At 37.9% G+C, this 22,340-nt stretch overlaps 1 pseudogene across 1 annotated transcript; it reads right to left on the reverse strand.

Moving 5' to 3' along the window:
• Positions 1-16,724: 16,724 nt before the first annotated feature.
• On the reverse strand, positions 16,725-21,558 carry LOC308567319 (annotated as a pseudogene). Its single transcript has 2 exons — positions 21,535-21,558; positions 16,725-17,530 (listed from the first exon to the last, which is right to left on the reverse strand). The product of its transcript is annotated as an uncharacterized misc_RNA (transcript).
• Positions 21,559-22,340: the final 782 nt, after the last annotated feature.

The raw sequence follows: 22,340 nt of genomic DNA on the forward strand, positions 1-22,340 counted from the left end.
AACACCTCCCTATCTGGGGTAGAACGCAGGACAGGGAGTCACTGCGGTGTTTCTCACTGTGGTGAAAGGATTGTTTCTTGACTCTGGGATTCGGAAGTATGAATGCTCTCTTCCTATCTCCTTCCCATTCATTTAAGAAAAGCTGTATGTGAAAGAACAGGAGGTGATGACAACACTGCAGCATGCCTGGGCTGCAGCAAGATACTGCAGGAGCCTCGAAACAAGCCCGTGGAGGTCTCAAACCAGGGAGGAACGCAACGACGCCCACATCTACAGAACTGAGCTCTGGGCTAGCCACTCCCGCCATAACGTCCCTGTAGGTACTAATAACATTTCTGAGGGTGTAGTGTACCAACCAGAAGGGCTGGCCAGCCTCAGAAACAGGAAAGGAAGGTGGCTATGGCCAGCATGTTCCCACTGTAAAGACGGGATGCACCACGATGGTCAGTTCCCAGCTCTTCTCCCTAAAGTGTCCCTAAAAGCTGAGAAGAGTCTAGAGGTGTAGCTGTAAACATAGCACCAATAACCACTACCACTGATAGTATCCTTCATGTGTCAGCTACTGTCCTAAGTGTTTTTTGTGCTTCCTCTTTGAGGAAGAATCTTTATTGTTATCATTTCATTGTCAAGGAAATAGAAGCTTAGAGAAATTAAGTGACTTGTCCAAGCTAATAAGTGGGAAAGCCTGGGTTTTAAAATCCTGATTTTCAAACTCCAAGCCTATGATCTTGAGGTTGCTACTGTACTACTCACCCTAAGCCAGGAGCTGCCCATCACAAGCTCAAAACTTCTTTGGGGCTTCATGCTGTTTTTTAAATTAATGAAACTTTTAATATGTTATTAATGAAATTAATAACATATCTGTGTGTTTTAGTGTAAAGATATTATTTTAAATTACCAATTCAGTTATTTAAAGTTTCATCCTCCAAATTTTTGGTTCCCCTAGAAAGATGTGCCAAGTTATCCTCGTTTGTTGTTGTTGTTTTAACATATATCTTTACTGATTTCAGAGAGAGGAAGGGAGAGGGAGAGAGAGATAGAAACATCAATGATGAGAGAGTCACTGATCGGCAGCCTCCTGCATGCCACTGACTGGGGATCAAGCCCGCAACCAGGGCATGTGCCCTGACTAGGAATCGAACCAAAATCTATTGGATCATAGGTCAATGCTCAATTGCTGAGCCACGCCTGGCCGGGTTCCTGTTTTTTTTTTTTGTACCTCCTGGCACTCTGCAGAATATCCCAAGGGACTCTGGAACTCCTTTTCAATAAACATGACGCAGAGATTAGGCAGTCAAGTCCTCAAGCTATTAAACACTACAATTATAAAATCAACACCCTCTATTCTTTGTATATGCATGTTATCAAGTATCCATGTGATTATAATTTGGCTTCTCATATACTTTAAGTGCAGAAGAGAATGGACCAAGCAAAAGACTGAGCACCTGGTTCCCTAAACTGTTATATTTCTCATTGTATATTAATAAAGTTGGCATCGTTCCACATATTGGTCTCCATGTACTTGGTTATTGTGATTCTTCCCAGAGATAGAGATATTGTATTTCCAGAATTCCTCATCCCCTTTCTTGTAAAATAATACTCCTGAATTAGTCAGGGTGATTATGCTAGTTGCTAAAACAAACCACCCCCAAATCTCAGAGATGTACCAATATAGTTTTATTTCTTAATTACATCACAGTCTGATGTAAGTTGTAAGTTCTCTGTAGTCTCTCCTTTAAGTGGTGAGTCAGTCTTCTAGGCTTCTTCCATCCTATGATCCTGACTTCTTAAACATATAGCCTCCAAGCTTGAAGCAGATGTCCACACAGGCTTGGAGAACATCATCCCATTGACCTCAACCTAACTGAAGAGGAAGGTAGGAAATAAAGTTTACCTTTCTGTCCAGAAAGAGGAAAAGGTAACAGAATTTTGTGAACAAAAAGCATTGTCTCTGCCACAAACCCCTTCCTTTGGAGAACCACCCAAACCTAACCCCCACAGTTCTTGTGGAACTAGCAATCAGAATCCTGCCCCCATAGCCTAAGGAGTGGGTGCATCCATGACCTGAGCTAAATGAAATCAAGTTCCTCTCTCTTGGTTATTTGACTATTGAGCAAAGTTGCAAGAGCAAAAGGCACATAGTGGAATTCTAGGGTGGCAATGACCAGTGAGGTGAGCCATAGGTGCTGGCTGCCAAACTCTTGTGGTTTCACGGGTTCGTGTCCCTTCTAACACCCAGTCCAGCTCTTTTGTCAAGTCTGTGAGCTCATTACTATCATACCAGTTAATCCCCTAATCAAATTTCTGTTGCTTGTACCCAAAATACCTTAACCAGTACCCAGTATTTGCTATCTATATGCTGGCCAACCAGATTCTCATTCCCTTATGACTCAGCCCTGAACTGTAATAATTTCACTGAGGCAGTGCCTCCCCTTGGGGATATGATGGGTGTTTGACCAATCTTTTCCAGGTGATACTTCTCTATCTCACTAGCTGCTGTCTCTGATCTTCTATGCACATGAAAAAGCAATTAACAGTACAAAGCAGATGTTTAAGATGAAATAAGTGGCAAAGCCAACAAGGCATCATTCTTGGCAGGTATTCAAGTGGGTGATGAAACCATATCCAGGGATGATCTCTAAAGAAAAATTCTGGCAATGATTTGTCAACATTTTCTTTTTCACAGACAAAAATCAAGATTCTATAATAGCACAGTCCATAAGAAATGTAATGCAAGCTACATGTTATGGACTGAATGCTTATATCCCCCTAATATTTATATGTTGAAGCCCTAATCCCCAGTAATTAGCTTTAGATGAAGTCATGACAATGGGGCCCCCCGCTATAGAATTAGTGTCCTTATAAAAAGAGATAGAGACCAGAGACCTCCCTCTCTCTCCATGTAAAGATACAGCAAGAAGGTAGCTATCTGCAAGACAGGAAGAAGGCTCTCATCAGGAACCAGTTCTGCCAGCACCTTGATATTGGACTTCCTAGCCTCCGGAACTATAAGAAATAGATATCTGTTGTTTAAGCCACCCAGTCCATGGTGTTTTGCAATAGCAGCCTGAGCTGACAAAGACAATATATAATTTTGAATTTTCTGGTGATCTTATTAAATAACGTAAAAAGAAATAGGTAAAATTAATTTTAATAACATATTTTATTTAACCTAATATGTCCAAAACATTACCATTTAAAATGTAATCAATATAAACATTTTTAGTAAGATATTGTACATTCTTTTAGTCATACTAAACCTTCAAAGTCTGGTGTACATTTTACAGTTATAGCTCACCTCATCTGAGACCAGCTACATTTCAGGTGCTCAATGGCCACATGTAGCTAGTGGTTACCATGACTGACAGCCCAATTCTATAAAGTGCTGGAAAGAAAAGAGGGGTTATAATAATAACCACCACTTCTTGATTCCTGCTATGATTCCAGGACATGTCAAAGCTTTTTACACATTTTTCTCATTTGATCCTTGGAATAAACTTATGAGATTAATGTCCTTTTCCTTATTTTAAAAATAAGTAATACAAGACTTAGAGAGTTTAAGAGGCATGTGTAAAGTCTCATGCTTCCCATTTACAGATATGAGAAGATGAATTGCTCTGGACTTTACCCCAAAGGTAGTGAAACAGGCAAGAACCTAAACAAGGCTCAAAGGAACAGCACTAATACCATGAGTAAGGTATGCAACCAAACCGGCCACTCCCTCTGCAAGCAAAGGGACACCTGCTATACGAACTAGAGGAGCAGCAGCAAGGCGCTAATACATTTCCCCAGCCAAAAACCCTCTATGAGGAGCAGTGGAGAGGGGACGAATAAGACAAAAACAAAAGGAAAGCTACACCAACTAGAAATAGATAAGTGAGTTTGAACATTAACAAACAACACAGTTGGTGATATAAAAGTAATCATAACCTTGGCAGATGTGTATGCAATTTCAATAAGCGCGGAGAAGTGAGTGCCACCAGTCCCATCCGTAAGTTTGCCCTTGGGAGGAGGTGGAACTGGAACCTGGCTCCAGGTCAGGGGTTACCTAGATTGACTACGGGGACAAAGGGAAGCAAGTCATAGGAAGAGCGAAGGTCACAATGGAGGAAACAGAAACGTGCAACCGTCCAAGGTATGTGTAAGAGAACAAACACCCTGTTCTGGTGGGCTCCACACAGGCTACCAGGGCAGACCGAGCAGCTCATATGGGCGCAGTTAGGACTAACTCCCAAAGCTCCCCAATGAAATGAGAACATCATGCTATATTTTTAAAATGCTTATATTATGCCTTTTCTATATTTAGAGTTTAAATACCTTTTATTTATAAAATAATGGTTATAATAAATAGCCATTGTTTGGATGACTTTGTTTTTTTGTTTTGTTTTTTAATGTCCTCACTTGGCAAATATAAAAGTTGGCAACCTTATATTGGTCCTCCACTTTATTAGTTAAAAAAGATTTTAATAGTATATAAAATATAAAAACCACTGCTTAAGATTCCATCTATTCTCATATATATTGGACTTTGCTTCTCTGTGGTATAAGCTGATCTACTCCCTCTATTCCAGCTCCATGTCCTCAACACATAAATATGCTCAAATTTCTTCCAATTAAACCAGATTAAATGAAACTTTCCTTAAATTCTCTTCTCTTCCTCTCTAGGTACACCTGATCACTCATTTCTTCTTTAACTTTCTCAACTTTCCCAACTTTAACCCCAATTTTTTACACTGGAAATTGAATATTAAACACTTGTGCAATAGCTTCTCCAACCAAATAAAGATTAATTAAAATCTTTTATTCAATTTTCATGTTTTCCCTTATGGTTGTGTCACTATTAAAACAATATTGTGAGAGGGCAGTTCAAGATGATTGCAAAGGAAGATCCTGAACTCATTTCTTCTCATGGACACAAAAAATTTACAACTACATATGGACTATTTTTCCTCCCAAAAGACCTGAAAACTGGATAAGCAGCATCTCTGCAACAAAGGGTAAAAGAGATTCATTGAGATGGGTAGGAGAGGCAGAAACATGGTCTTGCTAAAAACCCTACTACAGGCATGGTGACCCACAATCAAGAAGGATCTCAAAAATATGGAACTTTTGTCTAGGGAACTAGGGGTTTATGCCCCCCATCAGGCACCTCTGAAACCCTTGGGGATTACATCTAAGAGAATCACAGAACTGTAGGGAATGGAGAATCTGCTCTTAAAGGGTTTGCACGCAGACTCACTTAGCCCAGGACTCAGTGCAAAAGTAATAGTTTGAAAACACCTTCACCATAAGAGAAGGAAACTCACTTACTAGTCTTAAAGCATCTGACAGAGAGGTAAAAACCTGCTGAGAGTTTCTCCTGGGATGGAGGCAGATTTTTGCAATCTCATTTGACCTTGCTAGTGCTGGCACTGGAAAGAACATTTTAGCACTCTGTCTAACCTGCTGATGCCAGTGGACATGCTCCACCTAACCCCATGCCACAGCCATACAACAGTCAAGTGAATGCCCCATGCCCCATCCATGCTGAAGCCATGACCCCACAATAGCCAGCTGTCATGAGCAACCCACATAGGGGATGCCTCTAGAGCACCTGGCTCTGGTGGTTAAGGGGGTAATTATACTTCTGAGTCCCAGAGGACATTTTCTACAAAACGCTACTCCTGCAAAACTGGAAGAGATAGTTGTCTCACTTAATGCATAGAGACAAACACAGAGAGTCAAGTAAAATGAGGAGAGAAAGGAATATGTTCCAAATGAAAGAATAAGACAAAACATCATAACAGGACCTTAATGAAATGGAGATAAGTAATCTTTCTGATAAAGAGTTCAAAGTAATGTTCATAAAGATGCTCACTGAACTTAGGAGAAGAGTTGATGAACACAGTGAGGATTTCAACAACAAGACAGAAAATGTAAGAAAGTACCAAACAGAAGTCACAGAGCTGAAGAACAGAATAAGTAAACTGAAAAAATACACTAGCAGGATTCAAGAGCAGATTGGATGAAACAGAAGGAAAAAAAATCAGTGAGCTGAAAAACAAAGCAATGGAGCTCAGCAACAGAACAGCAAAAAGAAAAAAGAATTTTAAAAAGATACCCTCAGAGACCTATGAGAACATCAAGTAGAATATCATTTGCATTATAGGGTTCACAAAAGGAGAAGAGAGAGAAAAAGGGGCAGAAAACTTATTTGAAGAAATAATGGCTGAAAACGTCCCTAATTCTGGGAGAAAAAGATGCCCAGGTCCAGAAAGCCCAGAGAGTTCCAAATAAGATGAACACAAAGAGACCTACACCAAGACGCATTATAATAAAAATGTTGAAAGTTAAAGATAAAGAGAGAATCCTATAAGTAACAGGGGAAAAACATGTTACATACAAGGGAAACCCCATTAGGTTATCAGCATATTTTTCAGCAGAAACTTTGCAGTCTAGGAGGATGTGACATGGCATATTCAAAGTGAGGGAAGGAAAGAAACTTCCAACCAGGAATACTCTAATTGGCAAGGTTATTTTTCAGAATTAAAGGAGACATAAGAGTTTTCTAAATAAGCAAAAACTAAAGGAGTTCATCGCCACTAAACTGCCTTACAAGAAACGTTTAAAAGACTTCTTTAAGCTGAAAAGAAATGGCACTATTTAATAACAAGAAAACACATGAAAGTAAAAATATTACTGGGAGAAAAAAGGTGTAGCAGTACTCATGTTAAACAAGATATATGTTAAAACTAAGATTGCAATAAAAGACAAAGAAGGACATTACATAACGATAAAAGGTCAGTCCAGCAACAAGATACAACATTTATAAATATATATGTACCCAACATAGGAACACCAAAATATAGAAAGCAGATATTAATGGCCCAAAGGGAGAAACTGATAGCAATACAATAATGGGAGGGGACTTTAACACCACACTTACCACAATAGATAGATCATCCAGACAGAAAATTTATAAGAAAACATTGGTCTTAAATGACACATTAGGCCAAACTGACTTAATAGATATTTACAGAACATTCTACCCTAAAGCAGCAGAACACACATTCTTCTCAAGTGCTCATGGAACATTCTCCAGGACAGACCACATGGTAGGTCACAAAACAAGTCTCAATAAATTCAATAAGACAGAAATCATATCAAGCACCTTTTCCATCCACAAAGGTATGAAACTAGAAGTCAATTATAAGAAGAAAGCTGGAAAAAACACAAAACTGTGGAAATTAAATAACATGCTACTGAACAACCAATGAAATCAAAGGAGAAATAAAAAAAATACCTAGGCAAATGAAAACAGAAATATGACATACCAATATTTATGGCATACTGCAAACATGGCTCTAGGAGGAAAGTTTATAGCAATACAGGCCTAGTTCAAGAAGCAGGAAAAACAATCTAACTTTACACCTAAATGAGCTAAAAATAAAAATAAAAAAATGAAGCCCCAAGGTAATAGAAGCTAGGAAATAATACAGATCAGAGTGAGAAGAAATGAAATAGAAACTAGAAAAAAAAGATCGATGAAACTAAGACATGGTTCTTTAAAAAGATAGACAAAATTGCAAACCTTTAGCTAGACTCACCAAGGAAAAAAGAGAGAGCTCAAATAAATAAAATTAGGAATGAAAGAAAAGTTATAACTGATTCCACAGAAATACAAAGTTCAAGTACTACGAGAGGTAAACATTTTGCAAGCTAGAAATCAATTATTAGACAATTATAGTAATTTCTCTACCCAGAATTCAAGGTAATAAAAAAATCCATTACTTAAAACTTTATTTTTAAACATTGTAATTATTTACTAATATTACAAAAGCATTCTTTCTTATCCCCCCCTTTTTATTCCTTTTTGGCATATTTACATTATTTCAATCATGTTGTATAAAATGAGCTATTGCCTGGCCTGAGTGGCTCAGTTGGTTGGGTGTTGACCCATGCACCAAAAGGTTCCCAGTCCAGGCACATGCCTGGGTTGTGGGTTTGATTCCCAGTTGGGGAGCGGGTAGAAGGCAACTGATCAATGTCTCTTTCTCACATCGATGTTTCTCTTTCTCTGTCTCTCTCTCTGCTTCTCTCTCTCTCCCCCTCCCTCTCTAAGCATGTTCTCAGGTGAGGATTTTTTTAAAAAGAGCTATTGATGGATACCTAAGAGTTTAACCACTGGACATGGCATTATATATGACAAAATTCCAAGGTGGCACACAAATTAACTTTTAATAATAATTCATTTGTGAGCTGGAATGGCCTGGAATCTATCAGTTAATGGCAAGGCTATGTTGGTTATGGTTCCCAAACTTTCAATTCCAACATGAGTTACTTTAAAGCAATATTTTTCTGAGGTTATGTGCACTTTCTTATATACGGTCCTTTCAAAAGGCTGCAAGGAAGCTTGGTCTATGATTTTTCAGCAAAGATAGGAGTAGTATTTCAAACAGAAAACCTTTTAAGATTAAGAAATTATTTACAGGAAAGTGATTTTAATGAAGTGGCTTAGTAGTTCTCATTATCAAAGAATGTTGATTTGGATGTCTGCCTGGACTACACTTTAGGGAAAAAAGAATTGTTAAAATACCTTTAAGTCTGTAAGTTCACAATCCCCTTGGTTTAGTGCTCAATTTTACCAGTAGATGTCGCTATAGTCAGACATTATTTTAGAAAAAACACAAAACAGTGACCTCATTAGTGTTAAAGGATATCAGGGGAAAAGCAAACAATTTCTCCTATATCTAAACACGTGCTGTTTTATTTTCAAAACGACAACAGGCATCTAATAAACCTTTGCTGAGTGAGTTACTGAACAATCAACATGTATTAATTATTCTTCCTTGAAATTGTTGTGACTGAGTTATCTTCTGATAGGAATGTCAGAAGCTTTAGAGTTTGCAAAATAAAAATGATCACTCAGATGTGAACAGACAAGTTTAGAAGGAAACAACTTGTCTAGAGTATGTTCATGAGAAAAGACCTGACAATTCAAGCAATTCTATTTCAAAGACATTAAATGCACCAACCCCAACCCAGCACTGAGCTAGGTTCTACCAGAAACAGAGACACACGGTACTCGGAATTCCATGGGGAAGTGAAGCAGAGGCCATTTGTTCTGTCCTCCATCCGTGAAATGGGAAAGGGGCAGATTATCATGGCACCAGAGACAGACAAGTTCTAAAATCTGGGTGAAGGAGCCAAGAAACAACTCCCACCAGCTCTCCTTCAACACCCACTCCCCCCCCCCCGCCTTTTTTTTTATTTTAAACTGAGGCTCATCTGCAGACAACATAAAGAAATTAGGAAAAGTTTGCAAAGCTGGAAAATTATTCAGAGGTTTGATATGTATCATTCATTTTCAGCACTTGCTGATTTAATACTCCTAAAAGCTCTATGAGGCAGGAATTTTTATTATCTTCATTTTAAGAATTGAAGTATCTGAAAAATAGTGGGGGGGGGGGTTGTTGAGAAGTTGAACTACTTGTCTAAGATTACCCAGTTAATGAACGGTAGAACCAGATTCCAACCTAGCCCCCTTTGAAGCACTCTGCTGTGATCTTTTCTTAGTTCATTTTCCCAAGGCAACAGGCTCTAGGCAGGGTCTCATCGCAGATAAAATCTGAAGTACATGTTGTTCAGTTGATTTTGCCCCTTTCATTTAAAAAAATCTTAATTATTGAACCATGCCCGTGAACCAGGCACTCTGCTTTGTGCTAGAACAAGAACAGAATGGCAAGAAAGCCAAGTGCCCTCAGAACTTACAATTGAGTAGAAGTAGAGCTGGGAGTGTTTGGAGATGAGGGAGAACCTGAATGACGAAGGTCATCCAGCCTCTGTCATCCACAGCCTAGGAGAGTTTGGGGAAAGTAGAGAAGATTTGGAGCAGCTGCTATGAGGAGTGCACTGGGTTAAATAATATATCTGAAGACATAAAGGGTATTTCAGGATCCTTCTTTCCACTCCTCAAAATTAATTGAGCTTATTTAGTCAGATTTTCCAAAACAAAGTTCACCTCTGGCTAGAGCTCAAGCTTGGAGAATTCCAGTACAGAATTTAGTCTTGTCTCTTGAAAATTTGTCAGCACTAAAAAATTTGTATCACGAAAACGGATCATTGATAACACTACATTCAGGAGAAGGAAGCTGGAATGCTTACCTCACTTTCAGTGTTGATGCTCTATTTAACATGATATTTCTTAACGTCACCCTACTCCTGACATAAGGAAAATAACCAAGTAAGAAATGTTTTCAAAACCACAAGTTAGCATGAGACAGATCTGATCGTTTAGGGACATTTGTGTTTGTATCGTCAGGGTATGTGGACTTATTGCTCTAATCCTTGAGTTTTGAACAATGTCATCTGCCTGCTTTGTGTTTCTTCATACTTTCTGGCTCCATCTGGATGTTTTCATTTCTGCCTCTATAACACTTAAAATATTTTGTTAAATATCTCATTGCATTTTTTGTTTATAAATCCTCTCCTTGAGAGATTCCATCCTGCTTCTGGTGAGGGAGGTATATCTGGTTGAGTGTTAATTACTAAGGGAACTTCTTCAGACGCAAATCTTTCCCTGTATAGTTCGCCTCAGAGCAGGTAGAAAATGTTGCTCTGGAGAAATCACAGAATGAATACCTCTAAATTGAGGGCATAACAACCAATTCAATAACCAGTATATATTTCCAGAGTGGCCTTAAAAAACTATAAATTCATTATTAAAGCCCCAAACAAGAGGGGAAACTCCCAAAACAGGAAACACAAATGGCCAATAAGTATATTTTTAAAAATTCAACCTTTCTATAAAGAAATAAATTAAATTGCCCAGCCCAGCATGGCTCAGTGGTTGAGCGTCGATCTAGGATCCAGGCGATCAGGGTTCGATTCCCGGTCAGGGCACATGCCCGGGTTGCGGGCTCGATCAATGACTCTCTCATCATTGATGTTTCTATCTCTCTCTCTCCCTCTCCTTTCCTCTCTCTGAAATCAGTAAATATATATTTAAAATAATAATAATAAAGTAAATTAACAGAGCAATAAAATCTTTTACTTCAAGTTTTGTACTTATTTTAATATTTAAAAAACCTGGTTGTTAAAGACCAAACCTAATTTCAAACACATACGTAACCTGACATTTCGAGTAGGGATGCAGCTCAATTTAGAGAGCATCCCTTCCCTGACTGGTACCAGCCACTATTTCTGGAGGCTTTGGGCACTTGGTCCCTTGCTGGTTGCAGATGTGCAGAAAACTAGGGGCGAGGAAACAGGATTGAGCCTCCTATTGGCTCTGTGGCCTTGATTTCCTTGTACTGTGTTTTCCTCCAAAGTAAAACAAAGCAATTGAATAAAATCAATGAAGGGTCCTTAATCTGGGCCTGGAGATCTCCAGGAATTCTATTGAAAATTCAGCCATCCAACCAGTTTTCTGGAATTAAGGTGCATAATTTTCATCAGATTCTTAAAGGAGAGGGTGACCCAACCAAGCTGACTTTTAAGGTTCCTTCCCCTCCAGCATTTGATGAGTGTGAGTGGAGAATTAGGTCAAAGGAAGAAATTAAGGATTACATTCTTTGCTCTGGTTTTATAAATACAGTCAATTAGATGAAGGATTCTTTGGTCTCAACCCCCACTGAGGTTTAGGAATATTAAAGGCAGGCTCCCAGCACACACCTGTGATTAATTTTACCAAGGAGGAAACTGAGGTGCCAGTGCAGTGACTCATACAAAGTCCAACAGCACCGCCTTGTGGTTTGGATCTAGACGGTCAAGACTTCTTGTGGGTGTCAAATGTCCTAGGGAACATTTTTTGAGATACTTTTATTTAAAAGCAAAACAAAACCTCCTTTTCTCTTTCAAAAGCAATACTTTAAAAATTCAGCAACACAGAAATGTATAAAATATATAAATAGAAGACTCAACTTCCCATTTTCTTCCCTAGATGCTGAGCAGTATAGTGGATTCTTTTTTATAGCGATACATATAGATTTGTTTGTTTGATTCATTTCTATAAAAATTGAATCATATTATATAGCTCTGTCCTGCAACTTCTGTTCACACAGTATATCATGAGCATTTTCCATAAATAAGGTGTACCTTATTTATTTGAAAACTGTAAAAAAACAACATACATATACATATATACATATATACATATACATGTATATATATAATCTCAAAGACCATTATAATATGTTAATTTGAACTGCCAGTTTAAATCCTTTTTTTGAACAACATGGAATAAAACTTCTGCCATCTTGGAGCAATTATTCAAACTTCTTATAAACTAATATGGAGGTTGTAGCTCCATGCTGTTAAAAAAATTAGGAACAGTTCAGGACCACTGAAATGAAACTGTTCAAGTGAGCATGTTCTCACAGTCTCAGGGAGCTGCCCTCCATAAAATGTTCATCAAGGTTCAGGTCCATCTGCTTTTATAGGTGCTCATCACATCATAATTATAAACTGTGTAATTGCAAGAGAACGTATCAGCAGCCTTATCATGACTTTATTCTAGTACACATAGGTTTAGTTCTTATGATTTTAGCATCCTACCTGTCTAACTCTATATACTTTAGTAGAGTTTTTATAAGTTTTGGACACATGATTTAGCTTTTAAATTGAATTTTATTATATTTTGGTAGAGGTGAAATAAGTAACATAAGAACTAGAAGCCAAATGATGGGTAGATAGACAGAGAGACATAGATATGGATGAATAATTATTTAACAAATCCTATTAAAAACAGGACATTTTAATAACTTCAAATTTAGCTGATAAAACTCAATTTGGCAATGCAGAAACAAATTGTACCAACCTTACAATGCAAATAAAATCCCATGGGTGGAGTTTTACATATAGTATTATTTTATTCGACCTATAAAATAAATGAAATGTGATGGTTTTGAAACTTTAAGTAAATACTTGATTGACACAGGAACTGAGTATCTGAATATTTTCAAAATGTCTTGGTTGAACATTTCATAATGTTACAATATACATCTAAAAAATGTGTTATACCAAACAAAGAGCAGGATAGCATGGTGGTTAAATGGTTCTAGCTTGGGAGACAGATCAACCCAGGTTGAATCCTATCTTCATCTTTAGCTAGATGACCTTGAGCAAGCTACATCGCTTTTATGAACCTCAGTTTCCTCACCTGTGAAATGGGTTTATTAGTCCCCAAATAACAGATATGTAGCAAGAAGTACATGAGATCATGAAAGCAGTGTTTCACACAATGCCTAATGATAAATAAACATTATGGATTATTACTGTTTTAAACAAAAGAGAAGCAAAAACCACTTGGGGCTAAGTTGAAGGATGCTTTTCTCTGAGGTCTTGCTGAGCCAAGGGTAGATTGTCAGGGCCTCCTAGTCTCATCTGCCTAAGACCTACATACTCCGATCTTAGCCACTGCACTGCATGATCTCACAGTGAGTGTCCATTTCCAAAAGGGAGATGCCCTCAGTCATATCCATTTTTCTTCTTTTCTGACATCTGCATGGAAAAGGGAAGAAGGTCTTAAAGTTAAGTACAAGAAAAGGCAAATGTTAACAGTCAGAGGAGATTCCTGCTGCTGGCCTCTGAGGAAAACCACCAGAGGGTGTAATGTTAACCTGATCTGAAAGAAGTGCTGCCTTTCCAGGCTAGAATTCATAGTGCATTTATTTTTCCTTCTTTTTCATTAAAGTAATATATATATTTGGTAAAAAAAATGTAGCGTACAGAGAAATGAAACATTAAGTTTTTTATCCCCAAATACCTCCAGTTCCATCCCTTTCTCCATTTTAACTACTGGTTTGGGGGACTTTTGGGGTCATCTCCATCAGAGGTAGACTGAATGAAACAATCTCATCCAAGCATTTGTTAGGTCTGGGGTCAGGATGTGCCAAACTAAAGAAAACAAGAGGATTCCATGTTCTTCTGGTTAAGGCAAGTATCAACACTAGGAATTAGCAGACATCATCCTAGCAGAATTTGAGAATGGAATTCTGAAATAAATGGACAGTTCATGGTAAAAGGGCAGAGGGGCCAGAGGAACTGGGGTTGGCTTTTCTGTTTACCCCTGACCTCACTCCTCTCCATAGTCCCTGGGAAGAGTCAAACAGAGGACCATCATAAACTAGACAAAAGCCCACAGCTGATCCAACAAGGAAGACTTGGAAACCAGATTAGGAACCGGATCTCTTCCTGTACAACCAGGCACCTGGGATGGTGGCAGAATGAATTTGACTCTCAATGGTCCGGACCTGGCACCTAGACAGGCCCCTTGAAAAGAAAGAGAGGAGTGAGTCCACTTGATGAGATGCAGGATTCCCCTAGCCAAGCCAGCCACATGCAAACTGGGGATATATCAAGACTCTACCCCTCTTCCCATAGACATACCAGTCAACTTGTGACTTACCTAGCAGGCATTTGGAAGCTGATTAAGGAACTGAAAACAATCCAAGTTTATTTCATTATGGTCAGATGCCAGCAAAATAAATCTATATTCTCATTATGTATTTATATCCACTAAGAGAACAACTTGGCATGGGTTATAAGGTATTTAATTATAATTTAGACATATCATGGCAGTCCATGTTTTGTTTTATTGTGCCTTTATTTATTGGCATGCCAACATGACCACAGACAATTCTAAGTTCCTGCCAGTCCTTCATTGACTTCCTGTATTGTTAGGAAAAATAAAAATAATCTGTACAGAAAAAAAAAAATCCACTCTCATAAGTAGGTTGCATGTTATGTAAGAATAATGAAACTGGAGAAGGAAAGATGTATCTCTTTCAGCACATAAGCCCTTTGATGGTCCTCTGCCTTCTCAAATGCTCTTCTCCCCACCTCCAAGTTATCCTTTCAGAATCGCCCCTCTTTTAGGCCTTTTACTTCTCAGAGTGAGTTTCTCTCCCTTTTCTACTTCTGGAGTGCCCTGTTCTTACTTAACTAATTGTACCAGCAATATGTTCTAATTATTAGTATAGCAGTCTGTCTCTCCTGCTGGTCAATGAGTTCCTCAGAGGGCAAAAGACTGCAAGAAACTGCCTCGCTCATCATGATGCATCCACACAAAGACGTGCTATGCTGCCATCAAAGAGAAGGAGGAATCATCAGGTATCAGGGATTCGAAAATCAAAGCCACAGTGAGATACCACTTTATATCCAGAAGGACAGCTATAGTAGAGAAGCCAGATAATAATAAATGGTGGGAAGAATGTGGAGAAATCAAAACCTTCAATACATTTGGGTGGGATTGTGAAAAGGTGCAAAGCAATCTGGCAGTTCCTCAAGAAATTAAACATAGATGATCCAGTAATTCCATTCCTAGGTATAGTGCCAAGAGAATTGGAAGAATTTGTTCATACCAAAACTTGTATAGGTATGTTCACAGCAGCATTACTCATAATAGCTAAAAAGTGGAAACAACTCAAGTGTCCATCACTGAAGAATGGTGCAACAAAATGGGGTATATCCATACAAGGTAATATTATTTGGCAATAAAAAGAACAGAAATACAGATACATGATACAACATGGATGAACTTTGAAAACATTATAAGAATTCAGTTGCAAAGGACTACACTTTGTATGATTCCATTTAAAGAAAAGGTTCAGAGTAGGCAAAACTACAGAGACAGAAAATATATTGGTGGTTTCTTAGGGTTGACGGAATTAGGGGAATGATGAGTGACTGCTAAAGAGTACAGTGTTTCTTTTGGGGGTGATGAAAATATTCTAGGATGGGCTGTGGTGATGGTCACACAACTCTGAATATATTGAAAACCATTGAATTTCATACCTTAAATGGATGAGTTGTTTGGTGTGTGAGTTGTATCTCAATGAAGTTATTACTAAAAAAATAAGAAAGAGCTCTTTAATACTGAAAGACATGATTTCTAGGATACAAAGTTAACTTTCAAAAGGTAAGTTGAAAATTTATAATATATGTGTGAGAAATTAGGTAAATAAAAGTGCATGGATCAGATTATTTTTGCAGAAAGAATCACAAGAGGGATAAATCTGAAATTAAGATAATGTCCCCTATAGAAGGAGAGTAGGAAAGGGGTGGAAGGGAAAGAGGAAGTAGTTTCACTTCCCTAAGTGAACCTTTTTTGTATAGATTTGACTTTTGAAACTATGCTAATATTTTCACATATTCAAAAAATTAAATCAACACCAAAACTGAATGCAAACAAATATATTGAGCTGTATATCAAATGGATAATATACTGCAAGGGAAGAAGCTAATTTAGGATTGTGAACATAGAAACATAGTCTAAAGACAAAAAGAACTATAAGTAAATCTTGAATTTTGCTCAGTAGGTTTGTTATCGGAAGAGTTTTGGGTGTAGAAATTCTCAAAATATTTTATAAATATCGTAGGATAGAGCAAATGACTAAACTTATATTGAAGCTTTTAGAAATCAGAGCTTTCACTATTGGAACATGAATATGCAGATATGAAATGGGGGGAGATGAAGAACCTTGGACTCCAATGAGAGGAATCATTATAAAGTCATGATTTAAAGTACACAGGTATAGATTTACTATTTAAATGGCTGAAAAGGTCTATAAGTAATCACAACCCAATAGCAATAAGCATATCATTTTAATTACAACCATTGCCCTGGTACAGGGAAAACTGACAAGTGTTTTGTAAGCATCATTGTACCACTGTATTCCTGATAATTAAGTGAACCAAACTATGAATAAATGAATGATACATGACTAAAAATAGCATGGTTTATACTATCGGTGGCCACATGACTTGGGACTAGTCCAAGACCTCGATCTAGATTTTGACCTAGATATAGACTTGACTGAGAGTTGGATCTAGGTGTTTCTTTTTCCCTTGATTCCTTTTCATATCTTGAGCCAGACTTACAACGTATTTGGGAATGTTATAGAGGTGCCTATAGTTTTGGTGTGAGAAGCAGACCTAGAAAGTGATTTAGCCTTCATTTCTTTCTTGGGCTGGGACTTGGACAGTGATCTTGAATTAGACTTAGATCTTGAAAAGGATCAGTTTTGGTGTTTGAATCTATCATTGTTGGAATGGCTTCTGTTATGTGTGGTCTTCCGGTCAGTCTACTGTTTCTAGGACTATAAGATCTTCTATAGTTTTAATCAAAGGACCAACTTCTCAATCTCCTTTCATAACTGTGGCTTCTAGAACATCCATATCTGTCATAATCATCATAGCCTGAAGAATTGTACACATTCTTCCCTTCTTTGGCTTTCACCTGATTTGGAGTCTTCTCTTCCTGCTGTGCAAGCTGTATTTCAGTTTGGTGACCACAAATTCATTTTCTGTCCAAATTATGTAAAGTATCTTTGGCATCATGAACATCTTCAAATTGAACATAAGCAAATTTTCTTGGATGGCAAGCGTAAAAATCAACTGGAACATACTCATCAACTATAGGGCCATAATGACCAAATTTGCATCATAAATCTTCAGACTTGGTATCTTCATCCACATTCCTTAAGAATAGAGACATGTTGGGGGCATGCAGGTAGGGGGACGTGATGGTGGCCTGAGTCTCAGCAGGATACTAATGCACTCAGCAAACAGTCCACCTGAATCTATCTTAAGGGGCCATAAGACAAAGGGAAATTAAGAGACATTCTACAAAATAACTGACCTTCAAGAGTGTCAAGGTAATAAATTCAAGGAAAGATAAACAGACACAGTAATTAAATGCAACATGTATTCTTGGATTGGATCCTTTTGCAACAAAGGACCTTCAAGGAACAACTGGAGAAATATGAATTGGATCTATGGATTAGATTACGGTAATTATCAATGTTAACTTCCTGATTTTAAAGGTTGTGTTGTGGTTATGTAGGAGAATGTCCTGGTTTATAGAAATTAGAAAATATTCAGGGGAAATGGACATTATGTCAGCAACTTTTCCTCAGATGGTTCAGGGGGGAAGAATTTTGTTCTGTTTTTGCACCTTTCTTTAAGTTTGAATTTATTTCAAAAATGGAAAGAAAAAAAAAAGGGATTCCATGAGTCCACAGACATAAATAAGAAAGTTCTTATTTGCAGAAGAATGCCAACAGGAAAATGTCTGGGGAACAACAGAGTTTTTAAAATCACCATTTTTCAACCACCATTCGGGCACATATCATCAATAGATGCTAAAATTATTGGGCAAAAGTTAGTTGGGGACTCTGGTCAGAGTACATATACAGGCTCAAAGCATCTTCTTACAGATTACTTATTAATCACACAAAAAAAGAGAAAAGAAATAAAAGAAATAGTACCTTTACCAAAATAAGGTAGATAATATTTTAGCCAAGTGATTAAAATTAGCATCACCCAAAGAAGGGATGATGCAACATCAGATGATTCCTTGAGTCCTGATGTGATGCACTGAAGGAGACACATAACATTTATGTTGTATCCCTGCCAAGAATGCATAATCACAGTGAAGTCCTAAGAAGGCACTCAGACAAACCCAAAGTGAGGAACAGTCTATAAAACAATAGGCATGAAGAACAGTGAAAGGCTGACAAATCACTGCAGATTAAAGAAGACTGAAGAGACATGGCAACTAAATGCAATGTGTGGTCCTGTATTAAATTCTGGATGGGTGAAGAAAAGTAATGTTATATTTAATATTGAAATTTCAATATAGACTATATTAGATAATAATATTGGATCAATATTAAATTTTTGAATTTGATAGTAAGAAACTGTCCTAATTCTTTGTTTTTCTTTATTGATTTTTAGAAAGAGGAAAGGAGAGGGAGAGAGAGAGAAATATCTATGTGAAAGTGAAACATCATTCAGCTGCCTCCTATATGTCCCCTACTGGATTGAGCCCACAACCCAGGCATGTGCACTGACCCAGAATCAAACTGGCAAACTCTTGGTGTACAGGACGATGCCCAGCCAACTGAGCCACACTGGCCAGGGCAGAAACTGTCCCAATTCTAAGGAGATACACATTAGCAGTAAAGATCTTGATCTCTTCAAACTACTCTCTTCAACTTAAATGTTAAATTTGAAAAAAGAATGTGTGTGTGAAACAGAGAAAGAGTAAAAATGTATTAAATTGCTAATAAAAGGTTAAGTTTTCAAAATTTTAATTTATAAAGAAATCACCTCGCTCAACTCTGTATCCCTAGCACTTCCTACCATAAACTCTGGAACATATTAGTTGCTCAATATATGTTTATTAAGTTCTTAAATTAAATGACAAAGTTCAATCAGGACTCTTTGAATTCCAAATGATAATATGTCCAGATCAAACTGCCTAAGTGACAAAGAAAATCAGTATGTTTAACTGTAAAGTCAAAGGGTATACTTGCTTCAGGTATAGTTGGATCCAAGGGTTCCATCTATGTCATCAGGATCTGGACCCTCCCCTCCCCTTCCTTTCTCTATCTCTCCCACCACCCCTGTCTTCTTCTATGTTGGCTTTACTTTCTCTCTTAAGCTGACTCTCCATATGATGGCCCCACATAGCTCTCTAGTTCAGCAGAAATAAAGATATTTTTGCCCAAATGGTCTATACACTTCTGCTACTAAACATCATTGAATTGACTTCAGTGGTCAAAGAGGATGAGAAATGCTGATGGGCAGATCTGAGACTTATGACCTTCACCCAAATCACATGGCATAAGAGTTTAAGTTTAGTTCTCTAAGGAAAATCAGGGTGATGTTCTAGAAAAAAGGGGCATTGAATGCTAGGCCAGCAAAGCCACAGGTGTCCACTTCTGAATCACTGTGTGAACTAAGACACTAGAAGCCAAACACTTCCATTGCTCTTCTGAGCTATCCTGGGTCCAAGTCAAAAGCTTTATCAAAAGTGGACAATCACTAGCTCCCAGGCCAGACCTGCTCTTCACTTAATTTCACTCTCCAAGGAAGCCTTGAGGGGAGAGTGTTCCCAAGTGTGACCCACATGCCTTGTGGAATGAGCAGCCTTAAATTACGAGACAAAGTCACACAGAGTTGGAACAGCATCACCGAGAAGTGCAGGCAGGTTCTCCCTTCTTCCCTCATCCCCCCCCCTTTTTTATTGTTGACACTATTACAGATGTCCCAATCCCTCACCCAGCTCCCGCCACCTTCTCTATGAGCCTCCTGGCACAAAATCAATAGACACCACAAAGTCCCCAAAGTGAATCTCTAAAATCCAAGCTATTTATCTTTGAGGTTAATTAACCTATGCTTCAAAATAAAATGTTGTAATTTGAAATTCAAAGTAAAGAAAGTTCCTTTAAGTAAAAAAGCAACTCAAGTTTGGCAAAATGAAGCTTATGTTTGGAAACCATAAAATAAAGAGGGGTAAACAGATGTTTTACCACAAATTGCCTCAAAGGATTCCCATAGTCCTGCACTAATTAGATTTTAGAAGCAAAGGCCATTGATTATTCCCACTCCCATCCCTTTCACCCCCATCCGCACTGTCCTAGGACAGCAGTCTCTTTAAGGACATTGGTATGGAAACTTTTGCCATCTTCCTTCTCTAGTATTTTCAGAAACTTAACACATGCTGGACGTGGCAGGTGTGATTCTAATTTTAATATGGGTAGGATTCTGCCTAGCCAACTATTCCAGAAGGGCTTTGGGAACTCTGTCAGAGCATCAAGCCTGCCTGAACAGCACTGTGCTGCCTGAACAACAGGCCATTTGGGCATAAGTCCGTTGAGTGTGGGCCTCCTTCTAGCCAGTTAAACCCCTGTGAGCTATGAGTTATTAAAAAAGAAAAAAAAAAATTAGCACCTGTTCCAGCTTTGGCAAGAACCCTAAAATAGAGCAACTATTTCTCATGAGAGCTGAACTTCAATACTTGCAGCTGCTGACTTCCTTATCAAAAATCAATTTCTATTATATAACCTACATAAAAAGGATGGCCTTTCTAATTCACCACTTTTCTTCTTGACCAAAGGAATCTTTTTGAGCATTTCTGTATTGATTTGGAGTCAATGGAGAAAGTTTTTTGTTTTTGTTTTCCTGTCTCAGCAATTTGCAAGGGAATAAATGAAAAAAATAAACACACGAACATAAAACTTTATTCAGTAAATACAACCACCAATAAAACTGGCTTTTTTTAGTATAATAACATACATGGAGAGAGACAGAGAAAATGGAATGGCAGGAAAAGAATAGGAGAGAGGGAAAGAGGAGTAGAGAGGCAACGAGCGAAACAAGTACACTAAAGATGGGAAAGGAAAAGCTAAGAGCTGGATCCTTGTTCAGACCACTAACCAGGTTCCTGGCAACCTTCACTCCCAAACCCTTATTGTGTCAATGCCACACCTCCTCGGCCTGGCTCCATGAGCTCCAACATTTCTAGTCTATTCAGTTTGGTCCCTGATGCCACGGATCCAACCCCTGGGATGGCCTGATAAAACTAGCCATGGGATCTTTCCCCAAACATGTCTTGATCCTTTTAAAAATAATGGACACATTCAGGGTAGTAATAACTCTACAATGTTTTTATTCATCTTAATTATCTAGATCTTTTTCTAGAGTGTGCCTGGTTTTATTGGTTGCATTCTGAATAGCTCATTTTAGGAGTTGTATAAAAGTACATACCTCATGCTTTATAAATCCATACATTCAGCTAGCATTTCCTAATTACCTGTTGAATGCCATCTGAGAAACTGGGAATGACTGACTTAGGAGGGCATTTCTCAACCCCAACAACAGAATTCTCTAGTACCAAGACCACTAGTCATTCTGTCAAAATATCTTATATACAGTCCTATTTCTTCTATTTAAGTAAATGCAGGTTGTCAATAGTGAAGTTAGCTGAGTAGAAATCTTAGAAGAAAAAAAAATCTACTCCTTAAACTTCACCCACAGAAATAAGATGCCTTAGAATGTGTGTATTTTTTAAAAAACAACAACAAAACAGTTTGATTTAAAATGTAGAGAAAGGAAAAAAACTTTAAATTTAGCTCTGAAAAACAATAAGGAATCATAAGCCATCAATAAAGTAAATAAACTTCATCACTCACTTCCTTCCACCACTCCTCACCCCCAGTGATTCTGCAGTGCCTTTTGGTAAAAAAGTACATACAGAGAGAGCAGAAGTTAAGAACAGATAAATGGACTCTAAAGTCCGTGAACTCAGTAACTTATCTTTTCCTCCTACCCTTTGATTTCGTCAGGGACTCAGAAATCAGGTCCTACTGCTCATCTCAATCCCTGGCTTTTCGGTTATATTATATTATCCTTTATGGCTTGGCATTCTTGTTGTCAAATACAATTACTGGTAAATCCAATGGCTGTCTCCTCCAGTAAAAAAAAACAAAAAAAAACAACAGTTTTTTAATAAAACCAGATGGAATTGCTTTAATCTAGCCTCAGAGCTCTGAGCAACTCCCTAGCCCCTGGTT

The sequence above is a fragment of the Miniopterus schreibersii genome (genome assembly GCF_964146895.1).
Source record: "Miniopterus schreibersii genome assembly, chromosome: 14".
In the NCBI taxonomy this organism is placed as follows: domain Eukaryota; kingdom Metazoa; phylum Chordata; class Mammalia; order Chiroptera; family Miniopteridae; genus Miniopterus; species Miniopterus schreibersii.